This window comes from Arachis hypogaea, chromosome 9 (genome assembly GCF_003086295.3).
Source record: "Arachis hypogaea cultivar Tifrunner chromosome 9, arahy.Tifrunner.gnm2.J5K5, whole genome shotgun sequence".
Lineage (NCBI taxonomy): Eukaryota > Viridiplantae > Streptophyta > Magnoliopsida > Fabales > Fabaceae > Arachis > Arachis hypogaea.
The window spans coordinates 28,191,794-28,201,221 of record NC_092044.1 but is presented as its reverse complement, the minus strand read 5'-3'; the positions used below and the strand labels follow the sequence as shown (position 1 = coordinate 28,201,221).

The 9,428-nt window shown below is 36.4% G+C and overlaps 1 long non-coding RNA gene across 1 annotated transcript; it reads right to left on the bottom strand.

Annotated features, from left to right (window-relative positions):
• Positions 1–589: 589 nt before the first annotated feature.
• Positions 590–4,371, bottom strand: LOC112710771 (uncharacterized). Its single transcript, XR_003156986.3, has 4 exons — positions 3,606–4,371; positions 3,422–3,521; positions 3,196–3,340; positions 590–862 (listed from the first exon to the last, which is right to left on the bottom strand). It is a non-coding gene; the product is annotated as an uncharacterized lncRNA (long non-coding RNA).
• Positions 4,372–9,428: the final 5,057 nt, after the last annotated feature.

Below are 9,428 nucleotides of genomic sequence, written 5' to 3'. Positions count from 1 at the left end.
CTGCTCCCTCTGGCGCCTCTTCCATCTAATCTCAACTCGCTCTCTCAGTTCTTCTCGTAACCACCTCAAATTTCAGGTTTATATATCCTGATTTTGTGATTCTGTTCTTCATGATAAACCTTAGGGCTCAATTTTTCTGTGCCAGTTTTAGGATTATCATACTCTGTTTTTGTGCTTCATTTGAATCTGCGGGTTTACTCTGATTTTGATGAATTTTTTTCTGCAATAGAAGCTTTTTTTGACCTAAAATTCATGGTAGGCCATTGTTTTCGACCGAAGGCTCTTTCACTTATTATCATTTGCTTGGAAGAACGTTGAATCTGTTCTGTTCTGCTCTGTTCAAGTAATTTGTAATTCAATTAAATATTGTTTTGTTAGGCACTAAAAACCAGCAACTATGGTTCTGAACCTATGCTTCAAAATTGTGGAATTTCTATAAGGCACTGGCTTTACTCAAGTGGATGGTCGTGTTCTGCCTTTGCTGTAACACCCTAACTACCAAAGCTCGCGCTTCTGGCTGCGCAACTCTGATAGCTCGGACATTACGACGACACTTATACTATTTAATACTAAAATATGAGCCTGTGTAAAAACTTTAAACCGCAATACCATTCCCAATAATACTTTCGTTCGATAACGTACATCCAAAGAAACCATACAACTTACAGAACCTCATAAAGAGTACATCCATATATATACATACATATACAAATAATATTACAGACATTAACCAATACAATTCCTATCCCTCTTACAGAATATATCAAGATAAAGGCGAGGGTACAATAATTAATAATCTAAGGCAATACAGAACATCACAACAATAACTAAATAAATTCTTCGTAACTTCTGCGCCCATATCCTGAAAGGGGAAAATTGTAAGGGGTGAGAACATCATCCTCGAAAGGGTTCTCAGTAGAGGGTTTTTAGGAATTACTGTAATAGGATACATGAAGATAAACCGTACCAGTGATTATTAACCATCTTATGCCTCTTTTCAAAAACAACAGTTTACAATAAACGTAAGTAAGAAATCTTTTCTGAAAGAGGAACCGTTCAATTCTCAAAACATCAAAGCATTTCAAAAAGGTTTATCTATACTGAACCAAAATAACCTTTCATATCTTATTCCAAACCAGAACCACAAAACCGAAATCAACCATCGGTCCATCTCATTCAACCACGGCCCTAGGCCCAAACAATCCAACCACAACCAATCCACCACAATCCAACATAGTTCCAGAAGCAAACACAAGTAAGAAGATGCAAACACAAACAAACAGTTATTGCAAGTAGAACAATTAGCAGTTAATCACATAGGCAAACCAAGTACAATATGCATACCCAAACAATGTCACATAGATGCATATGATGCATGCCTGTCCCTAGTGGCTGATGATATCATCTGTCGGTTACCAAGCCAACCCGACGTGTCCGGTAGCTAACCCGGACACAGTCTCTCTGTTGCGCATTATTATCATTAGAGGGTATTTGCGCCCTGTCGCCATTAGAGGGTATCTGCGCCCTGTCGCCATTAGAGGGTATCTGCGCCCTGTCGCCATTAGAGGGTATCGGTGCCCTGTCACCCTTACAACAGAGAGAAAACACAAGCATACTCGCTTACAACTTTCATCTCAGCCATTCGGCTTAAATTCACAAATCCTTCAATTGCATACATGCATTTATATTCAATCATGGATCACCATCCATCTCAGCCATCCGGCTCACGGTTCAATTCAGAACCAAACAATTTATCAATAAATACAGCCAATATTCATAATCATACACAGCCATTCTGGCCCATAACAAAAACAGCACTTCCATCATTCAACATCATCAAATTCATAAAACCGGCATTTAAGCCATAACTCACTTTTCTCAAGCCATTTCACTTTGAAATCAAATTTCAACTCTTTTCAGCCTTGGCTTTAAAGGGTCTCATTTTCTCAAATCATCTCAGGCTCATAAGCCAAATTTTACTCAAAGTGAGTTCCCTTTTTAAAACAAAGCCACTCTCGGCATTCTCTTCCCAAAACTTCCAAAACCATGGCAAGTTAAGGATTTATTTCAAAGCATTCAAAATCACCCATCCAACAATGGGATTTTATAACAAAAGTTTCTCGGCAGAGTCCCAAGTCTTTAGGGAAGGTCAACTTATATAAATTCCTTAAAATTCATTGAAACTCTTAAAATCATAAATCCTCGGTTCAAGTAAATAAAACTGAATTTATTATAAGACCGATTATACAAAATCACGAGTTCCAACCCGGTCCAAAAATCGACTCATTTGAAACGAAACCGGTTCATTTGAATCAAACCACTTTCAAGTTTCTTTTTAGAACCCATTTTTCTAACTCTTCCAAAATGCCTCAAACTTGATTAATCAATCAAAAGTCTAGGTTCCTTTGAAATCACTAAAAACTCCTTTTTATTTTAAAATCGATATTGGAGCATCATTCTTTCCTTCAGTGATTCAAACGGTAAAAATAGTTCAGTTCTAAATAAGCCGAACTCAACGTATAAGGTTCATCAAATAAATTAAGCTTGAAAACATAAATATCCTTTTAATAAATCAAATCATACAATTTCTCAATTCCAACCCTTTTTAAATAACCTTACAAACAATTATAGGATTTTGTAGAAATTTTGGCAGCACCTCCCCTAAAACTTGGACTTTTGCCACCCGGTTCGGGTCCCAACTAAACCATCCCTCATTCCTTTTCAACAGCTCAAAACCAGAAATCAATTTAAAGCAAGCTAAATCCAACAATCGCCTCAGTGGCGTATCTCAAAGATACCATTTCAAAATCAACTCAATATCAATCGATATAACTCATTTCCAAAGCTTTAAAGAAACGATTCAATAACAAATCACTCGTCCAAAACCAAATCAATTAAAATGAACCAGGCTAAATTCAAAGGTACATTCGACTTTTCAAATCATCAAAGTAATTTACTCAAATCAAATCAATCCTCAACGGATTAAACTCAGATTTCAAATCTTTAAAGAATCAACTTCAAACATTACATTTCACAAAGCCGCACAACAATTCAGCCCAATCAACATCCATAATCATTCGAGTCAATCAAATAATACATAAGGCAGATACAATCACTAAATACACAATATCTCACATCAGTATCCATATGTAATAATTCCAATACATAAAACATAATTTTGGAAAGCGCCCCTACCTCAAAACGCCAAAACCAGAACCCAAACGCGCCACGAGAACCCTCTCTCTTAACCGAGATCACTAACAACCGCAACCTCGGCTCCAAGCTACCCTCGCGGTAACCACAGCGACACTAATCGCAACATACAATAGCCGAACCTCAACTGATAGCAATTAATGCTGCAAAACGTCAGTATATGATAATAAAGCGGCGATTAAAGGACTCTTCCAAACAAAACGCTTACCGTACTCGAGGGAACCAAGTAGCGGCTGCACCAGTGGTGGATTCCGGCAACACCAACGTCACAGCCGGTGACCAGAACGACGGCAGCTCGCGGTAAAATCCTGACACAACCAGCCTTAGCAACAACTCTCATGGCCCATGGAGAAATTAACGGGTAAAGAAGCTGAAGCAGGGCTAGAGCTTACCATCATAAAAGACTCAGCGGCTGTTTCCGGCACAGAGGTGGCGGCAGCAAGGTTTTCCGGCGGCCAGAACAATAGCAACAGCACTAACCAAAACTGAGCAGAATCTGAATGAGTGGCAAAACCCCAGAACAGTTCCGGCTAGCTCCATTAACGGCGACCGGAACCCTTTCTGACGGCGGCGCTCAAGAGTCCGGCGACGACGACGGCACAAGCAGCGGCAGCGACGCGACGCTTCTGGCGGCGTCCATCTCTCTCGCGCGTTTCTGCTCCGGTGATGGCTGAACGGCGACGCCACGGGCTCCACGGCAAGGGGCGGCCACGGCCACACAAGTCCCGCGAAGACGGCGGCGGATGCAAGGCTACATTGCGGCGGCGCCTGCTCGAGTTCCCCTTCTCAGTGGTGGCGCTGGCTCGCGTTCGTTCTCTCTCCCTCTGCTGGCCCTCGACGGCGCGGATGACGGGATCGGCGGCAAATTGGTAGCGCGACGGCGACAGCCCCAAGCACGGTCTCCCTCCGGGACCCAGCGACAATGCGGTGGCGGCGATAGTGGCTCCTCGCCGGCGCCGCCCTTCCCCTCTCTGCCCGATCTCCCTTCTCAAGCTCCCTCTCCTTCTCTGCTTTAGTTTCTTCCTTTCATGAAATGGGAAGCCGTGTGTTGTTGTTGTTGCTGCGCAGCATAGGCAGTAAGGAAATAGGTTGGGCTGCGCAGCGTGGAGGGAGGATGGAAGGGAATAGGTTTAGCAAAATTAGGGTTAGGGGCATTATGGTAATTTCACATAAAATTGGGAATAATATAGTAATTGAAACTCAAATTAAATCCAACACTATTTGTACATAGAAAATACTATTTGCTCATCAATTCCACAAATTATTTTCAATAAAATGTCCAAATCCAAAAATTAGAAATAATATACTTAATTTCTTCATTTTCCAAAATAGCAGAAATAATATTTAAAATATTACTTATCTAATCCAAATCATATAAAATCCTTATTATTTCATAACTATCAACTTTATACTTTAAATATAGAAAATGATCCAATAATTGTAAAATTGGATAATAATCATAACTTATCTCAAGTTCAATAAATCAAAACTTGTCTTAATTATTTTTAATAAAATAATTTCTAAAATTAAGGCTATAAATAACTATAATTTGAGACTTGATCATAAAAAGACTTTTCAAATATTCTGGGTCTTACATTTGCCAAGGGTATTTAATATTTCTTTTTGTCATTGTGCTCTTGAAACTTGTTTATTGTGTGTTGCCTTGTTGTTCTATTTGAACTTGGTGACCTGAGGTTTTCTTAGTTATGACTTGGAAGGTCACTTGTTCGAGAAATGATTTTTCTCATTTAGCAAATGGTCTAGTAACTTGTTTTTTCTTGACTCCCACATGAAACTAAATGAAAGTCCTTTTTAAAAATCCTTTGTTTGGAATATGGATTTACATGGAAAAATTATCTTTTTGCTACTGTCATATCTAAATGTTAGGCTGCCTCTGATGAATTATAAATTATTTTAAAGTTCCCTTTGCTGTTTGTGGCGTGTTGGTATTATTTTTTGTTTCTTTTTTTTTTTACCTACCTAAGCAAATGATGTTAAGTTCTTGCTGGTAGTTATTCTTGTTTGAGGTTACTTGCTTGTTAGATTTAGAGACAAATTCTCACAGACAACTATCTATGTAAACTTCATGTACGTTTGTGTTTGATTTTATGTTACAGAAGAGGCAATTCGAAGATCTACTGCACAAGAGCAGGATGATATTCAAGCTTTGAGGTTTGTTACCTTATTTATATATATAAAGGATTCTGTTATACTTGCTGTATTTGTTACCTTATTTCTGGTTTTGGAACCTTTTAAGTTGTAACTCCATATTTATAATTTTGTCCTGTGAAGTGTTAGCTCGTAGAGAAGTAGTAATTAGCGTATGTATCACATTCACAACTGTGGCGCTAACATTGCACTCTATCTGTTTGTATAAATGTCTCACCCAATAACTGAAATTTTTTTGCAGCAAAATCGTGTTATTTTTATTCTTGTAACAATTACAGCTTTAGATACATGGAAACCAAGTCATTTGAGGAACCTTATTCCACCAACGATGAGGTCTACTTGCAAAATGCAAGTGATTAAGATGATAATGACAGTACCTTTTCTTCCAGTTCCACCACCAAGTTACAGTTCAGGTCTTTTCTTCCTTGATATGTAGTATATACTTGTGAGAGTACTCAAGTGAATTCTTTGAGTAAAAAAAGCATTTGATCTTAATGGTAAAAAGTTGAGTCCTCATAGAACTACTGGAAGCCAGATGCAGATAATTAATACCAGAAAGGAAAAAATTGATATTATCAATGAGGGCAAGAAGTATGGGAACCTGCAATAGGAACAGAAACAATGTGAAAAAAGAAGTTAAAAGAAAATGGATTTCTAGATCAAATTATATAAAAGTAATTAAAGAGCAGTGAGGAAAAATTCACTTACTTATCCCAAATTGAGTTTTTTGGAAATACATTGGGGTATTTTACTACTGGCTGCAATACAAATTAAATTGTTTAGATATATATACATAACATATAGAATAAGTAAAAAAAATTTAGACCTACAAAATATGACATTTATTCTCTCTCTCTCTCTCCACATTTACTCACACATATATAATACCTAAAATTATGATCATAATACCAATATTTCAGGAGAAAAAAAAAACCTTAAACAAGTTCTACCCCATTAATATGTGAAGAAAAGAGAATAACATTTACCTTCAAATTTAGTGGAATTTTATTCTTTGGAGACTTTTTGTTTCTTTAATTTGAAATTAAATGTGGTTAAGTAATTTTTAAGATTAAAATAAATTTCCCTTTACTTACATTTGGTCATTTAGATCAAATGTTAATAACTCGTCCGTAAAAACAAGTTATGGTCATGTGAAAATTAAAGAAATCTAAGGCAACCACAAATGTCACAAGTAATTCTTTTATTCTTATTTAGAAAAATTATTTATTTATTTATTTATTTATTTATTTCTTATTTTCTCTTCCAGATACAAAAAAGAAATATATGAACTTGTAAAGAAGCGGTCAGAGGAGGCTGACAATGTCAATGAGATAATCAATAACTTTTCCATGTGTGTCATCTCCAGGTCTATTTATTCATTCACTGTTGATTATTGTTTTATTGTTCATTGCCGATGGTCTTGCTGTTGCTGGGCAAGTTGATACCTCTCTGTTTACATAATGCACTATTTTTTACTTCATCCTACTTTCAATCTATTTTTGTTCATACCTCTCTGTTTACATAATGCCAAATCTATGTTTGCTGGGCAGCTTGAGTATTACAGGTTCTTTACATTGCTATTTAAAAAAAAAATCCTAATCTTTGCTCAATTAAATTAGCTGTAAGACTAACAAACAATTATATTGCAGATGGTTTGGTTCTGGGATTGGCTCTTGCATTCATTCTTGGTGTAGGACTTCCTTTTGGAGCTAAACTATTTACAAGAGATGTTGATGTCCTCCACCTCATAAAAATTGGAATACTTGTAAGTCTATTTCATGTACATTGGTATCTAATCTTTTCAGCACCCTAAATTTGTGAGACTTATATTTATGTTTGATTGTTTCTATCAGTTTGTTGCAGCCACCCAACCCATCAATGCTTTGGCATTTGTATTTTTGCAGACTATAATCTATCTCCTTATGTGAGGTATTTCGTTATGCCCTCTTTGTGTTTGATTAAAATACAACATTCTTTTTCCATTTTGTTCTTACATTCATCTGCTTCATTTTGCAGATGGTTATTACAACCCTGGGTGATCTGCATGGGCTCTATCCGGGGATCATTATTGCAAAATAATGTTTTGAGGATTAAGGATTAGTCTACTGATCAGGTTCAAACATCCCTTTGAGAAAATTTTGTACAAGTTGTATGTATTGCTAAATAATAAGTAGTGCCAACCCCACTTTGTCTGGAAGAAATTGAAGAGATAGATAAATGCCTAACTCGTACCTTAATCATGTTGGTGTTTGTTAATTAGTTAATTATTAGACATATATGGAAAAATGCTAAGTAAAAAGACCTCAGCAAGAAAAACCATTTTGAAACATCGTCTGAATATAAAGAAGAAAAAAACTACTCCTCCTTCCATGTATCATAATGTTAGACAAGAGGACTGCTCTAACTTACAGTGATTCTAAAAACGAAAATGGTTGTTCATAATATTTAACTTTGAGATGTTTCCACTAGCATACACGGGAACAAGTAGAAAGTTCTGAGGTGTTTCGAATATTTTATTCCATTTCAAAATTATATTCCTTGATATGGTTAAGGGTTATGGTTATGTATCTTATGTAGTATTGATTTGACTAATTATTTTCCTAAGTATATTTATATGGAGGATTTCAGGTATATAACACTTGGATGGGTTTACCTGGTCACTGTTGGGCATCATAATTGTCCTGTTTTTGTGCTGAATTATTTGGTCAGAGTGTCATTGCTAATTGGCTGAGATGTCATGGTGTCTCTTTCTGATTATGCAGTTTGGATGAGATGGCATCTTCACAAAATGTCGAGTTGGAGGCAGCCAACTTTCTGCATAAACTTACTCAGGATTCTAAAGATGAGCCAGCTAAGCTGGCTACTAAACTCCATGTTGTATGCCTATTTCTATTCCTTGAATGAAATTTATGTTTGTTCTTTAATCTATTTGTATAAGACTCGGCATTCTTGCAATTAATTTGATGAGTGTTTCAGATATTACAACATATGAAATCCAGCGGGAAGGAACATTCAATGCCATATCAAGTGATATCAAGGTAAAATACCTGCCACTCAAACGTAGCACTCAAAACATGTGCAAATACAGATTTTTTTTCTTTAGCTTTGTTTTTCAAAACTAGGCCATGGTACCTCTTTACAGTTGCTGTAGTTAGATAGGAATCATGGGATAGTAAAACTTAAAAAATCTAAGTTCATTTACCACTTTGATTTGTATATTAATTAGTAAAACTGTTATATTATTATATTTTTCCCCCAGGGCTAAATTTATATCTGCAGAAGAAAGAGTTGGTGTCACTTTTGATGATTTTCCTGGCCAGGAATATATAAAGAGGGAATTGTGAGAGATTGTACAAATTTTAAAGAATGATGAGGAGTTTCAAGACAAAGGAATTTATTGTCCAAAAGGTGTGCTTCTCGATGGACCTCCAGGAACTGGTAAAACTCTACTGGCTAAAGCCATCGCTGGGGAAGCAGGGTTGCCTTTTTTTGCGGCAAATGGCACAGATTTTGTAGAGGTGATGCCTGTTCTCCAAAGATATTCACCCGCATTGAATAGAAAGTAGCAAGTAGAACTTTGGAATATAATTTCTATTCAACTTTCAAATTTAAAAATAATTTAATTCTTTAGGAGAATGAGGATGTAGATAAAATTTAAATTAAGCACTCATTTGATTTTCCTAAGATACAGGCATATCAGTTTTGATCTAAATGTGCGTGCAGGTCTGACATTGATCAGAGTGTGCCGGTTGTGATCGTACCTAGATCATATGCTCTACTCTGTAAATGAATGAAACTTATACCCATGAAGTGTGGAATATTGAATGCATAAAAATTGTCTTCATCTTTAAAGTTAAAAATTTTTTATTTGTTCTTCTCCCAGATGTTTGTAGGGGTTGCTGCATCACGTGTTAAGGATCTTTTTCTTCTGCCTTCGTCCGTATTTATTTATAAGAGGTGGATTTCCATCCCCTTAGGAACTTGATAGATCTTCATTTTTATTCCCATGACTGATAATCTCTACAAATATCCATTTTAATAGGGGT